General features: G+C 40.8%; 1 protein-coding gene and 1 long non-coding RNA gene across 4 annotated transcripts in view; one reads left to right on the top strand and one right to left on the bottom strand.

Moving 5' to 3' along the window:
* Window positions 1-27,833, bottom strand: part of CCR2 (C-C motif chemokine receptor 2) — a 61,913-nt gene that overhangs the window by 5,826 nt on the left and 28,254 nt on the right. Inside the window, exon 2 of one of the 2 annotated variants that reach the window (XM_088831584.1) lies at window positions 2,022-2,130. The gene's annotated coding sequence lies outside the window, so the exon portion shown is untranslated. Of the gene's footprint in view, window positions 1-2,021; window positions 2,159-27,833 lie in introns of those variants that run through there. The other variant, XM_055413637.2, reaches the window with a different exon arrangement.
* LOC148773974 (uncharacterized) lies at window positions 1,333-26,252 on the top strand. 2 transcript variants are annotated; one of them, XR_016036135.1, is made up of 3 exons: window positions 1,338-1,609; window positions 20,417-20,658; window positions 25,517-26,252. It is a non-coding gene; the product is annotated as an uncharacterized LOC148773974 (long non-coding RNA). The 2 variants fall into 2 exon arrangements; XR_016036134.1 differs by lacking the exon at window positions 25,517-26,252 and having other exon boundaries at window positions 1,333-1,609; window positions 20,417-20,699.

The raw sequence follows: 27,833 nt of genomic DNA, 5'->3' as shown, positions 1-27,833 counted from the left end.
TTCCCAACTCAGGAATTGAACTTGCATCTCCTGCATTGGCAGGCAGATTCTTTACCACTGTGCCACCTGGGAAGCCCTCTCCCCTTCTCTGTGAAGTCCAACCATCCTCCTCTGTCATAACATTCTTACCATCTCAAAATATTGTGCATGCCTTTATAAGAAACACATTATCTTCTCCCCATTGTGTGCTCCTTGAGAGAGAGGACTAGGTTATGTTTCTGGCTTCAGCACTTACGATAGCACCTGGCTACCAGTAATATGTTCGTTGAAAAGATACATAAAACTCATAATAAGTGTGACAACAATCAACATTAGAATTGTTCTCAAGAATGTTTATTTTTTTCCTGGCAGTGACTGTGGATTTGTTTTTATCTGTGTACACACCTTATTTTTCACTTTCTCTTGTGATTGATACATTTCACAGATTTTGAATTTTACAGCACTGAACTAGATTCTTTAAATGAGCAGAAACTAATTAATACTTTTTATCAAACTTGAGGAAAAAACGTATCCACCTAAAGAATTAAAACTATAGTGATTAATTGAATGTTCGTTAGGCTCCATGTACTATGCTAAATACTCTGCATACGTTAATTAATGTAATCCTTACAACAGTTTTGTGAGATAAATATACATTTTAAAAGTGAAGAAATAGAAGCATGGATGAATTAAATAATTTTTTTACCAGACTCACAACGCAAGTAATGGCTGAGCTGGAATTTGAACTGTTGGGCTATTCCATTTCAAAGGCCCTCAAGGGTTTTCATATTCAGGCTCCAAGAACAGAGACGAATGTTGAAGAATGTAGAAGTAACTGATTTTTTGGTTGTTCTTCATGCCTTGAACAGAATGTCTTTGGCATTTAGCCTTAAAATCCACACACTTGCCCATACAAATGTGCTCTACCTACAAATGCACAAGCGCACACACACACACACACATTTCTGCCAGAAAATAAGCTCCAAGAGGGCAGAGAGCTTTGTTTTTGCAATGAGCTATCTTAGTGCCCTAGAATCCAGCCTAGTACATATAAATATCAATTGAGAAGTGAATAATGGAGAACTAGTAGACTACAAGCTTCTGAGAAACAGAAGGTTCCCCTGTGGGCTAGACTCCCAGGTAATCCAGTGGGAGATGTTATAAAAACTAGAATATTGGCATTCCTTGCACATAGCCTATTAGCTGTAACAGGCCCTCTGGGCTGTTCTGTAGTTAGTCTCCTCATCTGTATGGAAAAGTGCAGACTGGATCAGTGGTTCTGAAATGCTGGCTTTCAGATTACACAGGAAGCATATCAACCAGAAATACACAGCCCAGACACATGTTCTGGTGATTCAGATTGGGGATGAACTGCCCTAGCCACTTCCACCGTGTGTTTCCTATGCTTTGTTGTTCACCTGCCTCTCAAGTGCCAGAAACCTTCTTTTTATCATCTACTCCCGTGTCATCTAGCTCCTACCACAGCAGACATGTAGCAAGGAGGCTGAAGAGCACTGGTTTAGGTGTCACTTTCAAGTGACAAGTGTCAAGTGTCAAGACACATCAACTGGAATTGACTAAAAGCTGCCTCTCAGAAAAATGAACCCCTCACTTCAGCCTCTGAATTGAGGTAAGAAGTGTATTTTGGTGCAGGGCCTGTACTATCACATATATGGACTAGAGGGGGAGAAATTCAGGGTAGAAAGTTCCAGCTCTTCACAGTCCTTGGGGGCTGGGAGGGGCAGAGTGAGAGGAGCAGTATTTGAGAAGCCTGATTGTCCTACTTTCTTAATTGTCTTCTTTTAGCCCAGCTGTCTCCTACCAACTGAGCTCTGATGGAGTTCTCACTCTGCTTTGTGCTTCCTTCCTGCCATTGGGATCTCTCTATCATTCCTGGGACAGATGCCACTCTCCACCCCTTTCTCCTGTCTTGATCATCCCCCAAGTTCCTGAGCAATACAGACTCCCAGTCCCTGCATCTAGTATCGAGATGCTTTGAGCCTTTGATTCATAAAGTGATGGAAAAAGCACCCCCAACTCACCGGTAGATGGCTTCTTTTAAGTGGCACTGGTGTGTCAGGCTTCTCAGGAACTGAACCAAACAGATCTGGAGGTAGAAACTTGGCGTGCAAAAGTAGGAAATAAAGTTTCCTGCAGAAAGAGAAGGCGGAGATACAAGGGCAAGTAATGGTAAAGATCTGAAAAAAAGAATGATACAGTTCTTCTTTTCCAACCAGGAACGTTGTACACTCGGTTGAAGTCTCCAGAGTAGAATTAATTTTGAAATCTTGGTTATGCAACCTTGAGGGTTTATAAATCAGGCACACTCCATGTTTGCTCCTGGGTCTAACGACTCTGGGCTTCTTTATCTTGTGGTTCTCTATATCTGGAAATCTGTCATTCTCTTCTGCCAGTAATGATTTGCATGAAACGAGCACACTAGAATTTCATTTCCTAGAGGATAAATGCTAATGAGGGCTGTTGGTGATGGTGAAGGAAATCAGGTTTTGTTGACCATATGCTCTGATTTCAGTGGCATCAAGGTTTGGGACTTGGTTGGAAAACTTATTTAGACAGAGCTTTTTAATGAAAAGGGAATGTTTCTCTTCTGTCAGAGATGTCCTTAGTAAGAAGATCCTCAGCTGTTATAGGTTCCACTCTTGAGGAAAAGGTTTTGCTAAAAGAAAACACCGTTGAGATTTTGGGAAGATGGTAGGTTAGGAAGTACCATGAGTCTCTCTCCTCACCTAGACAACAGTTCCACTGGCAGAAGCTGTCTGATCTAACTGATTTGGAACTCTGGAGTCTGTTGAGGGTCTTCAACTTTCAGGGGAAGGCTTGGATGACCAATTGCAGTTAACTATGGCCAATTTCAGCTGTTGGCACAGTAACCCCCACCTACCTCCCTACGCCAGGCACTTTGGCAGGCAGTTCTGCATGTGTTCCTTGGGCAGCTTGCACGTAGCTTGCGGAAGCCAAGGTGGGCACAAATTGGGCCCTGACCTCCAGATATCAGGGATCTGTGCTCTGATCACTGATGACTGCTTCTGATCTTAGAAATGCAAACAAAGAGAAGGGCAGCCATTGTTGTATTCCCCCAATTGCTGTAAGCCCCTCCCCCTCTGGCTGAAGCGACTTTCAGGGTATTTAAAGAGCCAGTGCCCTTTATTTTTCTCTTTTTGGGAGTCACACATTAAAAACTGGGACCTTCAAAAACAGCTGCGTTTCCAGGGAAAATTAAAAAGGGACCGCACTCGTAGCTCAGTCAGAAAGAATCTGCCTGAAAGGCAGGTTTGATTCCTGGGTTGGGAAGATCCCCTATGAGAAGGAAATGGCAACCCACTCCAGTATTCTTGCCTGGAGAATTTCATGGACAGAGGAGCCTGGCGGGCTACAGTCCATGAGGTCTCAAGAGTCGGACAAGACTCGGTGCCTAAACCACCACCACGTATGCAGGGAAGAGCACAGACTCTGAAAAGACCTGAGAAGACCTTAAGTTCATAGTTCAGGCTGATCCTTGGCACAGAGAGAGGTTACAACAATCAAAACAAAAACAAGACAAGAGCAACTTAAAAAAAAATGCAAAAAACTTACATTACCATGTGTGAAATACATAGCCAACAGGGAATTTGCTGTATGGCTAAGAAACTCACACAGGGGCTCTGTATTAACCAAGAGGAGTGGGATAGGGAGGGAGTTGGGAGGGAAGTTCAAAAGGGAGGGGATTTATGTATACCTATGGCTGATTCAGGTTGAGGTTTGAGAGAAAACAACAAAATTCTGTAAAGCAATTATCCTTCAATTAAAAAAAAAATACTGAGAAGGGGAGAATCTGATTTCCAGAATTACCATGTTTTTAGGTTCAAATGTCCAATTTCAGCCAAAAAAAAAAAAAATCACAAAATATATAAAGAAACAGAAAAGTATTATCCATTCAAAGGACAATAATAAAGAGAAACTGTTCCTGAAAAAGATGTGATGGCAGATCTATTAGATAAAGACTTAAAGAGTCTCAAAGACTTAAAGAGAGATGTGGAGAGAATCAAGAAAACCATATATGAATCAAAATGCAAATATCAATTAAGAGATGGAAAATCTAAAAAGAAACCAAAAAGAAATTCTGGAGCTGAAAAATACAGTAACTGATATGAAAAATTGACTAAAGGGATTCAGAGGTAGATTTAAGCAGGCAAGAGAGAGAATCAACAAACTTGGAAGTTATTGGGTCTGCGGAACAGAAAGAAAAGATTGAAGAAAAGTGAGCAGAGCTTAAGGGACTTCTGGGTGTCCCAGGATAAAAGAGAGAGAGAAAGGGGCAGAGAGTATATTTGAAGAAATAATGTGTGAAAACTTTCCAAATTTAAAGGAAGACATGAATATAAGCATCCAAGAAACTCATTGAACTCCAAGTAAGATTAAGTTCAAAGAAACCCATTCCAGGACACATTGTAATCAAACTTTCAAAAGACAAAGACACAGCAAGAGAAAAACAAATGATCATAAACGGGGGATTCTCAATAAGATAATAAGCAGATTTCACATCAGAAACTTAAATGGGCAGAAAGCAGTGGACCCATATATTCAAATTGCTAAAAGAAAAAAAGCTGTAAACTTGTTTTTCTTAAAACCAGCAAAACTATACTTCAGGAGTGAAGTATAGCAACGCTTTCTATATGCACATAGAAAGAGTTACAAAAGATACTTCTCCTTGAGTTTGAGAACCACAACCCCCCACCCCCCGCCTCCATCTACCTGTTGGCACTGGGTTCGTGGTTTCTGAAATTCTCAAGTCTGGCAAAAGGAGTATGACCTTGGAGTAAGTCTGGAGTATGACCAGACTTAGAGGAAAACACGTTGCCAGACTCCTATCTCTGGTGTGACTGCTGACCAAGCAGGGTGATATAGAAGACATGGCTGTGGTCATCTCAAGGTGACCTGGGCCAGGGTTGAGGACATGGTCAATTCTTCTGTAAACCGATGAAATAGAGTTCATGCTCCCTGAATGAAGAGGGAAGAACCAGACCCACAACACTGGCCATGGAAAATTTAAGATTCTTGGTTATTCATACTCTGAAGATCAACAGCTGTGTTGGGGGTGAGACCATTGAAGCGGAAAGTTAGGTTTGTTCCAGGAACCTCTCTGCCCCTCCATGGGTGGCAGTACTCAACTAAATTAAAACATAGGGAAAAGCATGGCTAGAGAGAATGGCTGCTGGGGCAAGGAGACAGGAGAGGTTTATCAACACCCTGAGGGGGCTTTGAGGATGTCCCCTTGACATTGTCAGTTGGATTTGTTCAGTTAACACCTTTAGAAGGTTAAACTCTTGCCATTTTTTTTTTCAACAGCGATGCTTTTGGTTGATTGTGGTTTCTATGGTTTGCCTGCTTCCTGTGACCTACTAAAATAGATTAGTGAGTTCTAGGATTTTACATCTTCAGTTCAGTTTTGGTTAAAAACAATGATTAGACTAGTACCCATCAAAGAAGCACAGTTTTATATTCCTTCATGTTCTGGTCATGTCTTTATGATAAAAATTGTATGAACTGTTTCCACTGTTTTTGTTCCAAGTGACAAAATAATACAATAGGGCGTATAGTCTAAGCAGGAAAGCCCAGAAACAACACGTGATTTTTGGAAAGGAAAAGTGTCAAGTAACACTCAGAGGTGAGACTTGAATTTCTCCTTCTTTTTTAATCCTCCAAGTTCAATAACATCTCCAAGTGAACCAAGAACAGACTAGAATATGTGATGAAGAATAGAAATAAAAATGCCATCAAAATGGTAATTTGAGTCTGTATTAACTTAGAGTGTAAAGGTGGCAGATTGATGTTTCCATACCTTTAAGCCAAATAAACCTTGGGGAAATAGTGTGAAGTCAGGATCTTTAATACATTCTCTTGCTGTCAAGTCCCCTCAAGTGACTTAAGTTGATATCACCTGAACCATATAGTAGGGAGATAATGGGGTGTGTTTCCATAGCTCAGATACTTCAGACTACTCTGTGACTACAATCAGATCTCAGTCTAGATGCCTCGGAGGTGGCCTGCTCTGGGGAGGAAATCGTGGCTGAGAATTGGTCACAACAGAGTACTTAGAAGACATTTTCAGCTACCTCCAAGGACATGACAACGGTGGGTTGGGGGCTGGTTCTGCGGAATGAGAAGCCAGAAGTCACTCTCACCACCATTACCTGCCCCCCACCCCAAGGCATGATGAGTAGGAGGAGGATGGAATGAAGTATCTATAGGATGAGGTTTCATACATAGCATTAGGGACCATAGGTACGCCTTTCCACCTCTGACATTATCTACTATTTGAGTGTGGCTTCTGAGGTGTCCCAGGGTAAAACACGATGTTATACCCAACTGCAGGAAACCCAGATAATGTTCTTTGCAGGCACAGGTGGCATGAGAAGAAACCCACAAAGCCGGTTATGGCAGATTCTGATTGGAGGACAGGAATGAGGACTCATCATGGGCTGCTGAGTGGGCAGTGGCTGATGGAAGATAGTGAGAGAGACCGTGATCAAGGGTCTAGTGGAAATACATACCTATCATTGTGACTAGTTGGAAATATGTACCTAGCAATGCTTTCAACCTGCTATGTGTAGACATATACATGTGTGTGCTAAGTCAATTCAGTTGTGTCCGACTCCTTACAACCTTGTGGACTGTAGCCCACCATGGGATTCTTCAGTCAGTATTACTGAAATTGGTTGCCATGCACTCCTCCAGTGGACTTCCTGACTCAGGGATAGAACCCACATCTCTTCTATGTCTCCTGCATTGGCAGTTGGGTTCATTACCACTAGTGCCATCTGGGAAGCCCCAGACATATACATATGTGTGTGTGCATGTGTGCTAAGTTGTTTCAGTCATGTCCGACTCTTTGCGACCCTTTGGACTGTAGCCTGCCAGAGACTTATCCGTCCATGGGATTCTCCAGGCGAGAATACTGGAGTGGGTTGCCATGCCCTCCTCCAGGGGATATTCCTGACCCAGGGATCAAACCCACATCTCTTATGTCTCCTGCATTGTCAGGCAGTTTCTTTACCACTAGTGCCACCCGGGAAGCCCCATATACATATGTGTATATGTGTGTGTGTGTATATATATATATATATATAAAAATATATATATATCTATATATAAATATCTATATAATGTTGAAAACAAAAGCTTGTTCTTTGAAAAGATTGACAAAGTTGACAGACCTCTAGTTACACTGATTAAGAAAGAAAAGATATAATTAATATCAGATGAAAGTGCTTATTCTACCAAATTTACAGAGATAAAAAAGGATTATAAGAGAACACTATGAGCAATGTCCACCAATAAATTAAATAGCCTAGATAAAGTGGAAAAATTCCTAGAAGCACATAAATTATCTAAGACTGACTCAAGAAGAAATAGAAAATCTGAAAAGATCTGTTAAAAATTAAAGAGATTGAATCAGAAATCAACTGAAAGCATTCAGGACCAGGTGGCTTCACTGGTGATTTCTACCAAACATTGAAAGAAAAATTAACATCTGTCTTTTTCAAACTCTTCCTAAAAATAAAAGAGGAGGGAACATTTCCTAATTTATTTTTTGTAACCAGTGTTACCCTGAGATCAAAGCCAGACAGAGACCAGTATCCCTTATGAATACAAGTGCAAAATTAACAGCAAAATACTAGCAAACTAAATTCAACAGCACATTGAAAAGATCATACTTTATGGCCAGCTGGAATTTATCCAAAGACTGTAAGCACGGCTCAGTAAAAGAGAATCAACCATTGTGATACATAATAACATTAACAGAATGAGAGAAAAAATATAATCACCTCAGTTAACACAGAAAAAGCATTTGGGAAAATTAAATGCCTGTTCATAGCAAAAGCACTCAAGAAATTAGAAATATGAGGAAACTTCCTCAATGTGATAAAGGTCATATGTGAAACCTCATAGTATCTTACTCAAAGACCAAAAGCTTTCTAAGATCAAGACAAGAACACTCACTTTTACCACTGCAGTTCAGCACTATACTGGAAGTTCTAGCCAGAGCAATCTGGCAAGAAAAGGAAATAAAAGTCATCCAAGTTGTGAAGAAAGAAGTAAAACTATCTCTTTTCACAGATGACATGATCCTTCATATAGAAAACCCCAAAGAATTCACAAAAAAGCTCTGCTAGAGCTAATAAACATATTTAGCAAAGTTGCAGGAAACAAAATCAAGGCACAAAAATCGGTTATATTTTTATATGCCAGCAATGAACAATCTGAAAAGGACATTAAGAAAATGATTCAACTTATAATGGTATGAAAAAGAATAAAATACCTAGGAATAAATATAACTAGAAGTTAAAGACTCGTATACCCTAACTATAAAACACTGAAAGAAATTAAAGAAAACTTGAATAAATGGAAGGACAGCACATGTCAATGGATTAGAAGACTTAAATTGTTGAAACCGCAATATTGCCCAAAGCCATCTAAAGATTTAATTCAATCCCTATCAAAATTCCAGTGGCCTTTTGTAGAAATGGAAACACTGATCCTCAGAAAGTTCAAGGGATACCAAATAGTCAAAACAATTGAAATGATGATAGCACCAGCAAAGCAACTTTGGAGAATTTCAGCTTTCCAATTTCATAACTTACTGCAATGCTGTAGTAATTAGTGCCAGTTTATCCTGGCATAAGGATAAACATGTAGATCAACAGATTATAATTGAGAGAGTCCCAAAATAAATTTCACCCCCTTCTTTTCATGCCTTCAGGCTTTCCCAGCATCAGGGTCTTTTCCAATGAGTCATCTCTTTGCCTCAGGTGACCAAAGTATTGGAGCTTCAGCTTCAGCATTAGTCCTTCCAATGAATGTTCAGAGTTGATTTCCTTTAGGATCGACTGATTTGATCTCCTTTCAGTCCAAGGGACTCTCAAGAGTCTTGATTGACTAATACAACGTGCAATAAGGATCTAATTTTTGTCCTGTATGCTAACTAATTAACTATATCATGAATAGTCCATTTTCCCTGATTTTAAAAAAATTTATTGGAGTATTATTGCTTTACAACGTTGTATTCGTTTCTGCTGTACGGGAAGGTGAATCAGCTATACATATGCATATATTTTCACTTTTTTGGATTTCCTTTCCATTTAGGTCACCACAGAGCACTGAATAGGGTTCCCTGAGCTAGACAGTAGTTCCATACTGATTTTTTAAAAGCAGTTTTATTGAGATGTAATTCACAAACCATAAAATCTAGTCATTTAATGTGTAAATTTAATGTTTTATTTTAGCATTTTCACAGTTGTGCAGCCATCACCGTAAGCTAATTTTAAAGTATTCTCATCCCCCCAAAAGAAACCCTGTACCGTTATCAGTCACTCTGCATTACCTCCCCCAGTCTCCATCCTGCTGCCATGCCAGATCTCGGCAAACACTGCTCTACGGAATTGTCTGTTCTGGACATTTCATGTGAATGCAATCATACAGTATGTGGTTTGTCACGACTAGTTTCTTTCGCATAGCATATTGTTTTCAAGCTTTATCCATGTCATAGCATGTATCAGTACGTCTTTCCTTTTGTGGCTGAATAGTATTGTATAGATAGGCCATATTTTATTTATCCACTCATTAGTTGACATATTTAAGTTGCTTCTACTTTTTGGCTATTATGAATAAAGCTGATTTGAACATTGTATACAAGTTTTTGTGTGGACATGTTTTCATTTCTCTTGTATGTATACCCAGGGGTTGGGTTGCTGGCTCGTATAGTAAGTGTATGTTTAAGTTTTTGAGAAACTGCCAGGTTGGTTTCAAAGCTGCTGCTGTACATTTTACATTCCTACCGGCTATGTATTAGAGTTTCAATTTCTCCACATCTTGCTGCCTATAGTTGTTATCTGTGTTTTTTATTGAACCACCCTGGTATGAATTGGTATCACACTGTGGTTCTGATTTGCATCTCTCCAATAGATAATGATATTGAGCATCTTTTCATGTGCTTATTGGCCATTTTTGTATATTCTTTGGAGGAATATCTGTTCATGTCCTTGGTCCACTTTTTGTCTGGGTTATTTATCTTTTCAGTTATTGAGTTGTAGTCATTCTTTGTGTATTCTGTATATGTCTTTTATTAGATATGCTGTGTGTAAATATATTCTCCCATTTTGTTAGTTGTGTTTTCACTTTCTTGATGGTATCATTTGCAGCACAAATGTTCTTTTAATTTTGATTAAGTTCAGTTTATCTACTCCTTCTTATGTTCTTGGTGCTTTCTGTGTCATATCTAAGAAACCACTGTCTAACCTGATATCGTAAAGATTTACTCCTGTGTTTTCTCCTAAGAGTTTAATCATTTTAGGTGTTACGTTTCGTTCTATGATTCATCTTGAATTAATTTTTGCATATGGTGTGAGATAATCATTCAAATTTGTTATTTGAGGGATGAGATTTGTAGATTGTCCCATTGCTGGCACAGCCCTGGGTAACGAAGCATCAGTAGTCTCACTGGACCCCCACAGCCTGATTGGCTTCAGGTTCATTCTTTTGCATGTGGCTATTCAGTTATCCCAGCAGCATTTGTTGAAAAGACTATTCTTTCCCCTACTGAATGATCTTGGCATCCTTGTTGAAAATCAGTTGACTGTAAAGATAAAGTTTTACTTCTGGACTCTCAGTTCCATTCCATGGGGGCTTCCCTGGTGGCTCAGACAGTGAAGAATCTGTCTGCAATGTGGGAGACCCAGGTTCAATCCCTGGGTCAGGAAGATCCCCTGGAGAAGGAAATGGTAACCCACTCCAGTATGCTTGCCTTGAGACTTCCATGGACAGGGGAGCCTGGTGGGCTACAGTTCATGGGGTTGCAAACAGTAGGATATGACTGAGCGACTAACACTTTACTATACCATTTATACATTGTCTTGATTACTGAAGCTTTGTAGTAAGTTTTGAAATCAGCAAGTATGAATCTTACATCCATGTTTACTCTTCTTTTAAAGATTGTTTTGACTATTCTGGGTCCCTTGCATTTCCATATCAATTTTATGTTCAATGTATCAACTTCTGCAAAAACCAGCTGAAATTACATAGGGAGTGAGTTGAATATGTAGATCTATTTGGGGAATATTGCCATCTTAACATACTGAGGTTTATTATTACCTCTGTTTTTGCCACCCCAGTGTCTCTGGTACAAAACTGTTATCCTCTAGGTCACTTGGTGGTCTAAAATGACCCAGCCATCTTGCCCATATTCAGACAGTAGAAAAGAGCAAGAGAGGAAGAAAAAAAAAGGAAACTCATCTCTTTGCTTCGAAGGTTAAGGTTTGCAAAAGCTGTACACAGCACTTCTGTTCACTTCTCATTGGCCAAAATTCCATGATTCTTAGTAGCAAGGGAAGCTGAGAAAAGTCATCTTTTGACTGGCTGTAATTGCCTTGTCTAGGATTTTGTTGCTAAGTAAGAAAGCCTTTGACTGTGTGGATCACAATAAACTGTGGAACATTCTGAAAGACATGGGAATACCAGACCACCTGACCTGCCTCTTGAGAAACCTCTATGCAGGTCAGGAAGCAACAGCTAGAACTGGTCATGGAACAACAGACTGGTTCCAAATAGGAAAAGGAGTACGTCAAGGTTGTATATTGTCACTCTGCTTATTTAACTTATATGCAGAGTACATCATGAGGAATGCTGGGCTGGAAGAAGCACAAGCTGGAATCAAGATTGCCGGGAGAAATATCAATAACCTCAGATATGCAGATGACACCACCCTTATGGCAGAAAGTGAAGAGGAACTCAAAAGCCTCTTGATGAAAGTGAAAGAGGAGAGTGACAAGGTTGGCTTAAAGCTCAACATTCAGAAAACAAAGATCATGGCATCTGGTCCCATCACTTCATGGGAAATAGATGGGGAAACAGTGTCAGACTTTATTTTTTGGGGCTCCAAAATCACTGCAGATGCTGATTGCAGCCATGAAATTAAAAGACGCTTGCTCCTTGGAAGGAAAGTTATGACCAACCTAGATAGCATATTAAAAAGCAGAGACATTACTTTGCCAACCAAGGTCCCATCTAGTCAAGGCTATGGTTTTTCCTGTGGTCATGTATGGATGTGAGAGTTGGACTGTGAAGAAAGCTGATCGCCGAAGTATTGATGCTTTTGAACTGTGGTGCTGGAGAAGACTCTTGAGAGTCCCTTGGACTGCAAGGAGATCCAACCAGTCCATTCTAAAGGAGATCAATCCTGGGTGTTCATTGGAAGGACTGATGCTAAAGCTGAAACTGCAATACTTTGGCCACCTCATGCGACGAGTTGACTCACTGGAAAAGAGTGTAATGCTAGGAGGGATTGGGGGTGGGAGGAGATGGGGACGACAGAGAATGACATGGCTGGATGGCATCACCGACTCAATGGACATGAGTTTGAGTGAACTCCGGGAGTTGGTGATGGACAGGGAGGCCTGGCGTGCTGTGATTCAAAGAGTCGCAAAGAGTCGGACACGACTGAGCGACTGAACTGAACTGAAGATAGAGTTACTAAGAAAGAAGAGCTATTAGAAGGCAGCCAATAGTCTCTGTCAGAGTTAGACATTTGGATGTATTTCTACCTCCTCCCTCATCCTTCTGTCAGGCATGGTAGAACCTTATCATCTGACTTAAGAACCTCTTAAGACAGACAATCCTCTGACTTTAAGCTGTAAGTATTGAATGTCTTTATTACCATTTTGTTTCTTTACAAATTGTGGAATTTTTACTTCTAATCGCATTTTGAATAAAAGAACATTTGGTCTTCCTCCTCCTTTTATGCTTGTCTTTCCCTATCCAGCTATTTTCCGTTTGTCTTTGTCTAGTTCCCTAAGCCAGAACCAGACTTTGCTTGTTGGCCCAAACTGCTTGCCCTGTGAGGATATTGGAGCTGTAACAACAGGTGATGTGATCCATGCTCTGTTTCCAAGTGGGTTCTGAGCCCTCTTGCCTGCATAGCCTGCTCCCCTGCATGAGCTGTGCACCTGGGAAAGAGCGCGCTGCAGCGGCCAGCCTTTGCTCAAGAGTGGAAACTCATCCTGCCTTTGATTGTAAGACTCAGCCTGGCTCCCATCTCCATCTCATGCATACATTTTTAGTACCTGTTACCCCGGGAGAAATATCAATAACCTCAGATATGCAGATGACACCACCCTTATGGCAGAAAGCGAAGAAGAACTAAAGAGCCTCTTGATGAAAGTGAAAGAGGAGAGTGAAAAAGTTGGCTTAAAGCTCAGCATTCAGAAAACTAAGATCATGGCATCTGGTCCCATCACTTCATGGCAAATAGATGGGGAAACAGTGTCAGACTTTATTTTTGGGGGCTCCAAAATCACTGCAGGTGGTGACTGCAGCCATGAAATTAAACGACGCTTACTCCTTGGAAGGAAAGTTATGACCAACCTAGACAGCATGCTAAAAAGCAGAGACATTACTTTACCAACGAAGGTCCATCTAGTCAAGGCTATGGTTTTTCCATTAGTCATTTACGGATGTGTTAGACTATAAAGAAGGCTGAGCACCGAAGAACTGATGCTTTTGAACTGTGGTGTTGGAGAAGACTCTTGAGAGTCCCTTGGACTGCAAGCAGATCCAACCAGTCCATCCTAAAGGAAATCAGTCCTAAATATTTATTGGAAGGACTAATGTTGAAGCTGAAACTCCAATACTTTGGCTACCTGATGCAAAGAACTGACTCTTTGGAAAAGACCCTGATGCTCGGAAAGATTGAAGGCAGGAGGAAAAGGGGATGACAGAGGATGAGAGTTTGGATGGCATCACTGACTTGGACACAAGTTTGAGCAAGCTCTGGGAGTTGGTGATGACAGGGAAGCCTGGCATGCTGCAGTCCATGGGGTTGCAAAGAGTCAGACACAACTGAGCGACTGAACTGAACTGAACCCATCAGATACCACACTCCTGGCTGCAATCACCCACTTTGTACCTGGGCTCATGGTTTAGTTCTACTTACCACATTTGGTTTTCTGCTCCACTTCTGGTTCCAAGATGCTTGTTTTAGAGCTAGGATTTGTCATATATATATTTCTTTTACTTTTTTTTTTAACCATTGCATATCTTCATAACAGAAAGAACACATCCAAAGAAGAAGTTACTAACCCATGGATGAGAAATCAGTGTTTTCAAGGAACTGAAAGAAGACCAGTATGGCCAGAGCACAATCAGTCTGATAGAGTGTGTATGAATGTTTTTGGGGTTAGAAGTAACCAGACTGTTGTTGTTGTTCAGTTGCCCAGTCATATCCAACTTGGTGACCTCATGGACTGCAGCTTGCTAGGCCTCCCTGTCCCTCACCATCTTCTGAAGTTTGCTCAAGTCCATTGTATCGGTGATGCCATCCAGCCACCTCATCCTCTGATGCCCTCTTTTCCTTCTACCCTAAATCTTGCCCAGCACCAGGGACTTTTCCAGTGAATCAGCTGTTCATATCAGGTGACCAAAATACTGGAGCTTCAGCTTCAGCATCAGTCCTTCCAGTGTGTATTCAGGGTTGATTTCCCTTAAGATTGACTGGTTTGATCTCTTTGCTGTCCAAGGGACTTTCAGGCGTCTTCTCTAGCACCACAGTTTGAAGGCATAAAGTCTTCAGCACTCTGCCTTCTTTACAGTCCAGCTCTCACAACTGCGTGTGACCACTGGGAAGACCATAACCTTGACTATAACCAGACTGTACAATGCTATATTAAGGGGTTTAAGTATAATATAAAGTAGTAAAAGCTTTGGATCAGGAGCATATAGAAGGGAAGTGAGATATTGCATTTTCCAGAATCCCTCACCTTGTATGGATTTCACATGGCTTCCCTTCTCTGTGTGGTTAGAGGTCTCCAATGAGGAGAACGTGCCTATGCTTGGAAGGCAGAAGGGCAGAAAGGCAATTTTTCTCAGAAGTTTGTGGCAGCCAGATACAAGGATTTTTCAGACTTCTCTCTTATATCTTGCTTTACTGTAAAGAGAATCAGCAATTATACTATTCATGAAATATTATCATAGGGCCTCATTTTATTACTTGAAATGGGGACTAGCTGGGGCTTTTCCTGATATTTTATTATCTTTTTCTGTGAGCTCATTAACTTGGCCAATATTTAGCTGGCTTCAGGTAGATGAGCATTGCAATATGTAATGATTAGCCCTTAGAATGTCTCTATAAATTGTCCTCAGTGTTTGTTAATGACTTTGCACTGATCTTTATTATTTATTCTTTAGATCCATATCAGGGAAAACTAATGGTTCATGTGCAATATGACTGGAAACAGAACACATACATTCATTCACCAAATGATTACTGAAGGCCCGAAGTGTTTTGGGTACTGTGCTGATGAAATAGAAAGATGTGTAAGGCACAACAAGGTGTCTGCCGTCAAGGGAATGGCAGTGTGACAGAATGGAGGAATTTTAATGCAGGGCAGCATAAGATAATGGCCACCAGTGTAGACCTCTGTGCTTTGGAGAGCTCAGAGGAGGAAGGACCTCCCGCTGGGGGTTTCCGAGAAAAAAGGATTCATGGGAGGAAGGGCATTTGAGATGAGCTCTGAAGAATTTAAATCTGGGGAGGTGGTGAGGGAGGAGATTTCACTTAGAAGAGATGGCATAAACAAAAGTAATGGGAGAGAAAGAGGGATAAAGATGTGGTGAAGACATGTTACTGGAGATAAGGCCAAAATGTTAGGTTGACTCACGGAAGTCATGGAAAACCTTAAATGATAAGTTCAGGCCTTATATGACTTGGTGCTCTGAGGAAAATAAATCTGATGGAGGTGAGCAGAATGGATTGAGGCTCTAGTGCCAGGAGGCCTGGTGTTACCTGGTGTGAGGTAACGAGAGGGATTGGAAGGGAAAGGAGGGGTGGATACAGATGAGAAGCTGAAGGCAAAATGCATGGGATTGTGTGTACATTACTGATTAGGACTGACAGTGAAGGTATTAGACTCAGAACTTTGCTTCTTACTCCTTTGCTGCATCAGCCTGGTCACTCTTCAGGTTAGGGAGTCTAGAGCCTCACTACTCAAGAGTGTGGTCCACAGCATCAGCATTGCCTGGGAGCTTGTTAGAAATGCAGATCCGTTGGCCCCACTCCAGTCTGTGGAACCGGAAGCTCTTGGGGTGGGGTAATCTGTGGCTCAGAGGTTAAAGCATCTGCCTCCAATGCGGGAGACCCAGGTTCGATCCCTGGGTCGGGAAGACCTCTGGAGAAGGAAACGGTAACCCACTCCAGTATTCTTGCCTGGAGAATCCCATGGACGGAGAAGCCTGGTAGGCTACAGTCCACGGGGTTGCAAAGAGTCGGACACGACTGAGCGACAGAACAGAACGGAATCTGTGTTTAAACAAACCTTACAAGTGATTCTGATGGATTTTATGTTTGAAAGCCGTTGGTCTAGAGAGAAGTGATTTTCTGTAGGTTGATATGGCACTGCATTTACAGTTGAGAGAATTTCGTGTGAGGCCAGTACTGCCCCCTCATGCTCTGGATGACCAAGTACAATTCATGTAGCCTCTGTGGGCAGGCAGGCTCTGGAGTCAAACACCTGCATCCTGATCTCAGATCTTCTAGGCCTACCTGGTGATTAGAGCGGGCAGCATTGTCTCTCTGAGACTGCTTCCTCCCCAACAAGATCCTGTCCAAGTCCTCAGAAAATGGGAGCTCTTAATATTATTATTTCCTCATCTGTACCCATGATGCAATTGGCCTCGCATTGTATGCTTCTAAGAATGGTCTGAAAGTTGGCCCTAGTCGATACCATTTTATTTAGAAGTGATAAGTGGTAAGTTTTATTGAGGAGCACCTTGGGACAGCTATGCTGATTTTCAAGGCAGAAGACTCCCTTGCAGTTTTGGCTCTGCCCTCTCTAGACCCGCCATCTCAGTACCACTTACCCTCCTTTAACTTCAGCTCTGAGGCCATAAAATAGGTATATCAGTACCTGACTTTCTACTTTCACAGGAATTTTAAGAGGAACTCCCCACCCCCGCTGGACAACTAAAATAAAGGAGAATGCAAAAGTACATGTTTATCATTATTCATATTATAATGAATAAAAGGGATGTATTTCTTGGACCAGCAATTCTCAAAACTGAATGCATCAGAATTTCCCATTGACCTTGTTAAACCTGGTCCTTACTCCCAGAGTTTCTGATTCTGTCGGACTGGAGGGCAGAGAACATGCATTTCTAACAAGTTTCCAGGCAATGCTAATGCTGCTGATACAGGACCCTACTCTGAGAACCACAGACTTAAATGTAAACTTGGTCTTGAGGAAATGTCAAGGGAGAGATTCCAGTTCAGTGCAGTGAGTACATCAAATCACCATGGGAGTCCAGAGAAAAGAGCACAGGACAGCGTCTGAAAATGACTTTCCAACCCGTCTCTGACCTTTGTTAGCTCTGTAACTCTGGTAGAGCTTCAGAGGCTTTTCAGCCTCAGTTTCCTCTCTGAGATGGGAGGGATGGGTGATTTTAAGAAGAGCCTTTTCATTTCAAACACACTTTTAGTCAAGAATTTGTCCAACTTTGCAGGTTGCTTGAATTCTCAACTGTAATGGTACAGAGACTTATTTTTCTCAGAACTGTTTCCCGTTGACTATTTTTTCCCCTTTTTTGTTGGAGTAGTCAGGGAACAGGGGGAAGCTTCTGGACTTTCTTTGTAAGAAAATTCAATTTCCATTCCTCTTTTTTTTTGTAAGTAGAATTTTACCTTCCTCTTTTTGTTTCTTGCTCTTGAGCCCTGCCTTCTCTGAAATGTTTCAGTTCCCTCTCTTGTATTTTTAGACAAACTTTCCATCTTTCAATAAATGTGGCTGGGATTCTTTTTACATAGTTTGTTGAGGGTCAGAACCCCAGAGGAGACTGCTTCTGGAATGGACATGGAGTGAGTCCCCCAATTCCTTTTTTGTTCTTCCAAGGCTTCTGATTTTAGGTGTTGGGTTTGTTGTTGCTGTCTGTCTGTTTAGCTTACAGTCAAGGCTGGGGGCTTCTTGGGAAGTCATTCATGGATATAAATGCAAAGCCATTTCATTCAGTGATGCTCAATCAACTTTCAGTGAGACTTTTTGCTTCTCCTACTACCTTGCTTTATTTTTCATTCTTTCTTTTGCACTCTTGTTTAATACCTGTGGAAAATTAGAAGTATATGGAGCCCACTCAAATCTATATACTCACCAGATACTTCTTACCCCTTCTCTTTCCTTTCTGATTTCTCAGCATTGTTGCCAGTTATGTTAATAAAGCAATCTCTTACTTAGCAAACTTTTGAAGTTCTTTAACCCCCATGAATAGATTAAAAAGCCTTTCAAACCGTGAAAGACTGAAATCTTTCCCTCCAGGATCACCCATTTTCACCACTTCTGTTTAATAAGTAGTGGGAGTCTTAGCCAGAGAAACTAGACAAGGAAAAGCATCAAAACTGGAAATAGAGAAGTAAAATTGTCTTTGTTTGCAGATGACATGATCTTATATGTGCAAAACCCTGAAGATTCTACGTAAAATCTGTTGTAACTAATGAATTCAGCAGTGTTTCAGGATACAAAATTGATACATGAAAATCAGTTGCATTTCTGAAAAACAGGAAATTAAGAAAAGAATTCCATTTGCAATAGCATCAAAAAGAATAAAATACGAGTAAACTTAAGCAAGGAGGTGAAAAACTTGCACACTGAAAGTGCAAAACATTTCTAAAGGAGATTAAAGAAGTTAGAACTAAATGAAAGATAGTCTGTATTCATGGATTAGAAGACTTAATGTTGTTAAGGTGTCATAACTAAAATGATCTGCAGATTAAAATCTGTGCAACCCTCATAAAAATTAAAGCACTTTTTTTTTCACAGAAAAACAAAAATCCATCCTAAAATTCATATGGACTCTCAGAGGACCCTAAATAGCCAAATATTGTTAAAAGAGAACAAAATTAAAGGTCTCACATTTCCTGATTTGAAGCTTATATAAAGCTACAATAGTCGAAACAGTTGTTCTGGCATAAAGACAGATATACTAATTGACAGAATAAATTAGAGAGCTCAAAAGTAAACCCTCACATATATGGTCGAATGAATTTTGACAGGGGCATCAAGCTAATTCAATAGGGAAAATACAGTATTTTCAACATGGTGTTGGGAAAACTGGATACCCAAATGCAAAAGAATTAAGTGAACCCTTACTATATGCCATATACAAAGATTAACTCAAAATAGATCAAAGACCCAAATGTAAGAGCTAAACCTATAAAAACCTTAGCGGAAACATGGAGGCAAGCCTCATGACATTGGATTTGGTGGTAACTTCTCGGATCTGATACCAAAGGAACAGTCAACAAAAGTAACAATAGACAAACTGGACACACTCAATAGAATGAAAGAGCAATCCATTGAATGGAAAAAATTTGTAAATCATATACCTATGAGAGATTAATATCTAAAATATATAAAGAGCTCCTGTAGCTGAACAGCAAAAAAGCAAAGGTCAAATTAAAAATTGGATAAAGGGCTTGAACAGCTTATAAGTCCAAAAAAGAAAATGGCCAGCAAACCCGTGAAAAGTTGTTCTACATTGCTAATCATTAGAGAAATACAAATAAAAATCACAATGAAATACCACTCCACACCCATTAGGATGGTACTGTCAAAAAACAAACAAACAAACAGAAAATAACAAGTGTTATGAGGTTTGGAAAAATTGGAACTTTTGTACTTTACTGGTAGAAATGTAAAATGCTGTAGTAGCCACTGTGGAAAACAGTTTTGTCAGTGCCTCAAAAAATTAAATACAGAATTACCATGTGATCCAGTGGTCCCACATCTAAGTATATTCTCAAAAGAATTGAAAGCAGGACTTGCCCTAAACAGATGTTTGTACTCTCATCTCTGTAGTAGCATTATTCACAAAAGTCAAAGGTAGATGCAATCCAAGTGTTCATCAAGAGATGAATAGATGGACAAAATGTGGTATATGCCTACAGTGGAAAGAAACTCTGACACAAGCTTCTATAAGGATGAACCTTGAAAACATTGTTTTAAGTGAAATAAGCCAATCCCAAATGGATAAATACTCTATGATTCCACTTGTATGAGATTTCTAGAGTAGTTCAGTTCATAGAGCCAGAAAGTAGAAGAGTGATTACCGGGGTCTGGGAGGAGGGGAAAATGGGGAGTTAAGTGTTCAGTGGGGACAGTGTGAGCTGAGGAAGATAAAAAAGTTGTGGAGATGGACGGTGGTGGTGGTGACGGTGGTACAGCAGTGTGAATGCACCTCATAACACTCAACTGTACACTTAAAAACGGTTAAAATGGTAAATTTTACGTTATGTGTATTTTACCACAATTAAAAAAAAACAAAACACAAACTGTCTCCCAGGCTGACTTTCACCACATCATGGGCTTGTAGCGCTGAGGATGATCTTTCTGGTTATGCGTTGCAGCCCACCGATGTTACAGATGAAGAGACTGAGGCCCTGAGAAATGACACGACCGGATGGAGGCTGTACAGCCACGAGAAGCAGAACCAAGTCGTGACAGTTGTCTTCCTGTCACTCTGCTTAACCCCACGTGGCTTTTCCAACTAGCCTTCTTGTGCTGGACTTCGGTGCCCTCAGCCCCACCGCTGTCTTCCCACACAGCCTCTGCGAAACCTTCAGGCTGCTTATTTGAGACTCAAGTTTAGGTCTGTATTCCCAATTAAAATCTCCCTGCTGCCCTCCCGCACCCCATTGTGTGATTAAGACCGGATTCTCCAGTGTGGCGTAGCAGGCTTTCTGAAATCTGACCGTCTGCCTCACCGTCCTCTCCTCCTGATGCCACCCTGCACACTAAATTCACTCTAGTTCCCTGAGGTGTTACAAAGCTTCACACAGAGTCTCCTGCCTGAGTATCTTACTTCCTCTCATTATCCTACAAAACTGCATTTCAGATGTCCTCTCCTCCAGCCAGCCTCCTGGATGTCCTGACCAGGATTGGGTCATCTGTGTAGGTGTCCGTACTGTACTGAGTACCACAGCTCCCACTTTCCATTATCATTGCCTTCACACACTGCGTGGCTGGGCTGTGAGTGTCCAGAGGACAGGGGTCATGTCTCTGATCTTGTTAACAAGTGTTTCTCAGTCATGGCTGTACATCAGCCCCAATCAGGGAACTTCACAAAAATACAGAGGCTTGGATTGCTTTCTAGACCTGCTGAATCAGATTCCAGCAGCAAAGTTCTTGCCATATTTAAAGGGCAGTCCAGCTTCAGGGATTGGTAAGTCTATATAGGAAAATGCTAGGAGATAGGCCAACAAATAAAGAAGGTTGGTACCCTTGAGAGCACCTGGTCCACAGGAGTGACACTGAAATACACACTCTATGAAGGGTAGTCTGGTGTAGTAGGCAGTGTGAATTGGGAGGATGACAGGCTGTGGGCAGAGGCTTGAGCAACAATCTAAGTGTTTTCAGATTTTTATTTCTGGTACCTAATGTGATACTGGCCACAAAATCAGTGTTCAAGGGATGACTGAGTGAGTGAATGAACTCGAGTCATGTTAGCAGGAATGGAACAGAAAGCTGTCCTGGATATATCTCAGGTGTAGAGAGAGAGTACAAACTTTTCTTCACCATCTTCTAGAATTCTGACTTTTTAAAAAACATCTAAGATTATGTTCATTAAACTGTGGCTCAGTGGTGCTCTGCCAGGAATGAAGTACCACGTATACCACAACCCCCACCCCCAGTCCCCTCCAGTGACCTCAAGTGTAAAACAGTGGTTGTAGCTGAGCTCAGCAGATTTCTGCCCTACTTCCCCTGCTTCTCTGAGTCAACTACAGGGAAGGAAGAGTCATGTCTTTTCCTGGACACACACAGGTTTTGTTTGGGTCAGAGAGGAGTTAGAGTTTCAAGGTTTGTTATTCAGTCACTCAGTCTTGTCCAACCCTTTGCAACCCCATGGACTGTCGCATGCCAGACTTCCCTGTCCTTCACCATCTCCTGGAGCTTGCTCAGATTCATGTCCATTGAGTTGGTGATGCTTTGCAACCATCTCGTCCTCTGTCATCCCCTTCTCCTCCTGCCTTCAATCTTTGCCAGGATCAGGGTCTTTTCTAATAAGTCAGCTCTTCACATCAGGTGGCCAAAGTATTGGAACTTCAGCTTCAGCATCAGACCTTCCAATAAATATTCAGGGTTGATTTCCTTTAGGATTGACTGGCTTGATGATCTTGCAGTCCAAGGGACTCTCAAAAGTCTTCTCCAACACCACAGTTCAAAAGCATCAATTCTTTAGCACTCAAGCCTTCTTTATGGTCCAACTCTCACATCCGTACATGACTACTGGAAAAACCATAGCTTTGACTTTATGGACCTCTGTTGGCAAAGTAATGTCTCTGCTTTTTAATATGCTGTCTAGGTTGGTCATAGCGTTTCTTTCAGGGAGCAACCATCTTTTAATTTCATGCCTGCAGTCACCATCTACAGTGATTTTGGAGCACAAGAAAATAAAGTCTTTCACTGCTTCCATTGTTTCCCCATCTATTTGCATGAAGTGATGGGACTGGATGCCATGATCTTAGTTTTTTGAATGTTGAATTTTAAGCCAACTTTTTCACTCTCCTCTTTCACTTCCAACAGGCTCTTTAGTTCTTCTTTGCTTTTTGCCATAAGGGTGGTGTCATCTGCATATTTGAAGATATTTCTCCTAGCAATTTTGATTCCAGCTTATGATTCATCCAGTCTGGCACATCGCGTGATGTACTCTGTATATAAGTTAAATAAGCAAGATGACAGTAAACACTTACTTCAGTTCAATCGCTCAGTTGTGTCCAGTTCTTTGTGATCCCATGAACTGCACCACGCCAGGTCTCCCTGTCTATCACCAACTCCCAGAGTCCACCCAAACCCATGTCCATCGAGTCAGTGATGCCATCCAACCATCTCATCCTCTGTCATCCCCTTCTCCTCCCGCTTTCAATTTTTCCCAGTATCAGGGTCTTTTCCAGTGAGTTAGTTCTTCGCATCAGGTGGCCAAAGTATTGGAGTTTCAGCTTCAACATCAGTCCTTCCAAAGAATATTCAGGACTGATTTCCTTTAGGGTGGACTGGTTGGATCTCTTTGCAGTCCAAGTGACTCTCAAGAGTCTTCTCCAACACCACAGTTCAAAAGCATCAATTCTTCAGTGCTCAGCCCACTTTATAGTCCAACTCTCAACATCCATACATGAACACTGAAAAAACCATAGCTTTGACTAGATGGACCTTAGTTGGCAAAGTAATGTCTCTGCTTTTTAATATGCTGTCTAGGTTGGTCATAACTTTTCTTCCAAGGAGTAAGTGTCTTTTAATTTCATGGCTGCAGTCACCATCTTCAGTGATTTTGGAGCCCCCCAAAATAAAGTCTGTCACTGTTTCCATTGTTTCCCCATCTATTTGCCATGAAGTGATGGGACAGGATGCCATGATCTTAGTTTTCTGAATGTTGAGTTTTAAGTCAACTTTTTCACTCACCTCTTTAATTTTCATCAAGAGGCTTTTTAGTTCCTCTTCACTTTCTGCCATAAGGGTGGTGTCATCTGCATATCTGAGGTTATTGGTATTTCTTCCGGCAATCTTGATTCCAGCTTGTGCTTCATCTAGCCCAGCATTTCTCATGATGTACTCTGCATATAAGTTAAATAAGCAGGGTGACAATATATAGCCTTGATGTACTCCTTTCCCGATTTGGAACCAGTCTGTTGTTCCATGTCCAGTTCTAACTGTTGCTTCTTGACCTGCATACAGATTTCTCAGGTGGCAGGTCAGGTCATCTGGTATTCCCATCTCCTTAAGAATTTTCCACAGTTTGTTGTGATCCACACAGACAAAGGTTTGGCATAATCAGTAAATCCAAAGTAGAAGTTTTTCTGGAACTCTCTCACTTTTTCAATGATCCAACAGATGTTGGCAATCTGATCTCTGGTCCCTCTGCCTTTTCTAAATCCAGCTTGAACATCTGGAAGTTCTCAGTTCACATACTGTTGAAGCCTGGTTGGGGGAATTTTGAGCATTACTTTGCTAGTATGTGAAATGAATGCAATTGTGCACTTGTTTGAGCATTCTTTGGAATTGCCTTTCTTTGAGATTGGAATGAAAACTGACCTTTTTCAGTCCTGTGACCACTGCTGAATTTTCCAAATTTGCTGGCATATCGAGTGCAGTAGTTTCACAGCATCATCTTTTGGATTTGAAATAGCTCAGCTGAAATTCCATCACCTCCACTAGCTTTGTTTCCAGTGATGCTTCCTAGGCACACTTGACTCCCCTAGAGCCAGACATCTTCGAGTGTGAAGTCAAGAAGTCAAGTTTCAAGGTTAGGGGTGTTAAAATCAGTGATTTTCAGTCTTTCACGTACTTGCAAATCTTCTGGAGATCTTGTTAAAACTTTCAGGAGCCTGGAGAAGCCTGAGATTTGCATTTTTAACAAGGTCTTGGTTGATCCTGAAGCTGTTCATCCCCAGATTACTGTTTGAGTATTAGGGTTCTGCAGAGCATTACAGCTGATGTTCCCAGTGAATGAAAGCATCCTCGGTGGGTAAGAGTTTGAGTCCCCTGGCTGCAAGTAGCTTCATCTTGTTTATTCCAATATGCTGAATAAGTATCATACTCTATGATGGTACACATGAAAAAGGTTGATAAGCACTGCTCAAAAGCATTAGTTCTTCAGTTTGGGTTGGTGTTAGAATCATCTGGGAAAATTAGTGAAACTACAAAGGCCCAGGCCCTATCGTATATCAAAGAACCTGGACCTCTAGATAATTCGAATCCACATCAGTTTGAGAACCACTGCACTAATAGATAACTTTAGATGCCCCAGGTGGTAAGCTCTAGGCTGCAGGAAAGTAGTAAAGCAGCTAATCAACTGTCAGAAACAAGGAGGCTCATTTTTCTCCTCCAGCTTTACTGAGGTATATTGACAAAGTTTAGGGAGGCTCTTTTTGTTCTTTCATGCACATATGCATTTAAGTTATTCAGCAGACTCAAACTGAGTGCTTACTCTGTCTTAGGCATGGTTTTGAATACAGGGAGCATGGGTTTACCAAGATAAGTCAAACATGGATTTCACCCTCAGGAAATTCATGGTTTAGTGAGGAAGACAGGTGCCCAACACATCATTGGAATAGCCTGGAAGAAATAGGAAAAGACATGCATGCTTATAGTTCAGCAAACCTTCAGGGAACAGCTCCTCTGGGTCAGTTGCTAAGGTTACAAAGTAAATAGGACAGAGTCCTGCCTCCTACCACCACCACGCCCTTCCAGAAACTCCTAGGCTAGTAGCAAAAAAAGAATCCGGAAAGGTTAATGTGTTGGAGCTCCCTGGAGTCCTGAGCAATAACTCAGAGAAGAGATGGTCTCTTCTGATTGGGGATTTTTAGAATTGATACCCATTGGGTCACCATGGAAGTATGTTGAGTTCTCATCCAGAGAAGCTAGCTCTCACAAACATTGCCTAATTGGTAATATGTTCTCCAGCTTCATCCCAGTTTTGCCCCCATCAATGATTTGTAATTCACATCCTACAGGGAACTGGACAAGAGGAGGGTTTTAATGTTTAATCTTACCAGGATTTCACCATTTGACATTCCATGGCCTGCCACACCTCCAGTGTCATCCTCAACCACTTCAGCTCCGTAAGTCCTAAATTATATAGACTTTACACACTAGGGATATACATGTTGCTTTTCCTCATTAGAAGCCTGCAATTTGCATCGGGCAGAAATGAGTCACTTCCTCTGGCCTTTCCTCTGCTTTGATGCTTAGAACGTCCAGAACTACATGGCCAAAGTTAAGACTATGAGGAAAGTTCTGCTGGTAGGACCTTGTGTCTTCAGCTATAAATCGCTCCTGTGATAACCCCAGGAGAAAGGTCATGCACCTGAAACAGAATGTGTTTACATCTCAGCCTTTGAATTGTTTCACCAAATGTAATCAAATGGGAAGAGGAGATCCTCATCAGCAACCTCAGGAATGAGGAGCCTCTGTCTAGTTTGCTCTCAATAAAGCTTTGTATTCAAACATTGAAACGGTTGTCATTAAAAAGAAAAAGGAAATTATTGCATTTGTTGAGTACCAAGGAGTATGTTTCACATACTCTTTATTTTCACATGTGTAATTTTCCCTTGGCCCTATCTGTACAAAACTCACAAGAATTTCCTCTCTCTTCTCTCATCCAAAAACCCCTTTCTTCTCTTGCTTTTTCTCTAAAATAATTTGTAGACACACTTAATGTCTTATCTGTGTAGTGATGGGTCAGCAAATGTTGAGGACCAAGGGAGGTGCTGTGAGGAAAGAAATGATGAGACTTCTGTCCTCAAGAAGGATGCCTTCTAATAAAAGAGGCAGGATTTAACAGACCCAGAAGGGCAGCCAATAATGCTGAATTGCTTGTATTTGTAGGACAGTGTGAAGTCTCGGTTTATGCGTGGGATATCTTGTATTTCATTTGTGTTCATGAAGCATATGGACCTGTTGCTTTCTTGTACTGTCTTTGTAAGATTTTGGTGTCAGCGTAATGCTAATCTCATGGAATGAGTTGGGAAGTATTTTCAGTTTTCTTTTTTCAACTTTTTTTTCAGTTTTATAAAAGAGCTTGTTAGAACTGGTATTGTTTCTTCTTTAAATGTCTAATAGAATTGAAGCCATCTGGAGTTTTCTTTGTGGGTTTATTCCTTAACCTACAATCTCCTTTAATAGTTCTTGGTCTGTTCTGTTTATCTGTTTCTTGTGGGGGTGATTTTTGGTTTTGTCTTTCAAATAATTTGTTTTACTTTAACTGCCTAGTTTATTTGTATAGAATTCTCCATAATATTCCCTTAGTATCTTTAGGATCTGTCGTGATGTTATCTTCCTCACTTTTGATATAGGTAATTTGTATCTTCATTCTTATTTATGACTTTTTGACAATCTGGCTAGAGTTTTATTAATTTTATTGATCTCTAAGAACTAGCTTTTCATTGATTGTTCTCTGTTTTTTTTTTTAGTTGTTTTCTATTGCATTGATTTATGCTCTTTTATTATTTTTTCCTTTGTTTAGTTTGGTTTAATTTGTCCTACTTTTTCTAGTTTTTTAAAGTGTAGGCTGAGATCATTAATTTATGACTTTTTTTCTTTTTTAATATAGGAGTTTAGTGCTGTCACTTTTCCCTCTAAGCATTGTTAGTTGCTTCCCACAAATTGATTTCAATGTAGAGCAAAGCAAAATCTAAATAAAAACAAAAATATATTTTTATTGAAAACCCTTAAAAGACTGAAAAGGAAAAACTCCTCTATTTTTCCTATACTCTGTTCATAGCAGTTCACCTAAAGGAAAACCCTGTTTCCTCTTCTTACTGAATACTCTGATCCCACATCATGTGGAAGTTTTTCCCACATCAACCAGTCATCATTATGTGTGTGTGTATTCTTATTATATCACAATATTGTGGAAGACAGATGTAGAAGACAATTTGTTGGTAAATACAACAGAGTCATTCAGGACCTGTGAGAATGGGTGTGCTACTGGGGACTAAGATGCAGCTCATTCTCTGTTCTAACTGAATATGCCAACAATAGCATCTTAAAAGGAATACCTTTTTCTAATTTTTCTGAAGGTGCACTTTAGCTGCTCTGTCAATGTTTCCCTTCAGTGGAAACATTTTGCCAGGGTAAAATGCAGGGGAAACAATGTTTCCCCACAGATCAGTGGTTTGTTTTGTGTGTGTTTTAGTCATTCAGTCATGTCCGACTCTTTGTGACCCCATGGATTGTAGCCTGCCAGGTTCCTCTGTCCATGGGATTCTCCAGGCAAGAATACTGGAGTGGGTTGCCATGTCCTTCTGCAGGGGATCTTCCTGACCTAGG

This window comes from Moschus berezovskii, chromosome 24 (assembly GCF_049115385.1).
Source record: "Moschus berezovskii isolate FMDL1 chromosome 24, NW_MosBer_1.0, whole genome shotgun sequence".
NCBI classification, from domain to species: domain Eukaryota; kingdom Metazoa; phylum Chordata; class Mammalia; order Artiodactyla; family Moschidae; genus Moschus; species Moschus berezovskii.
This window is presented reverse-complemented; position numbering and strand designations above follow the sequence as displayed.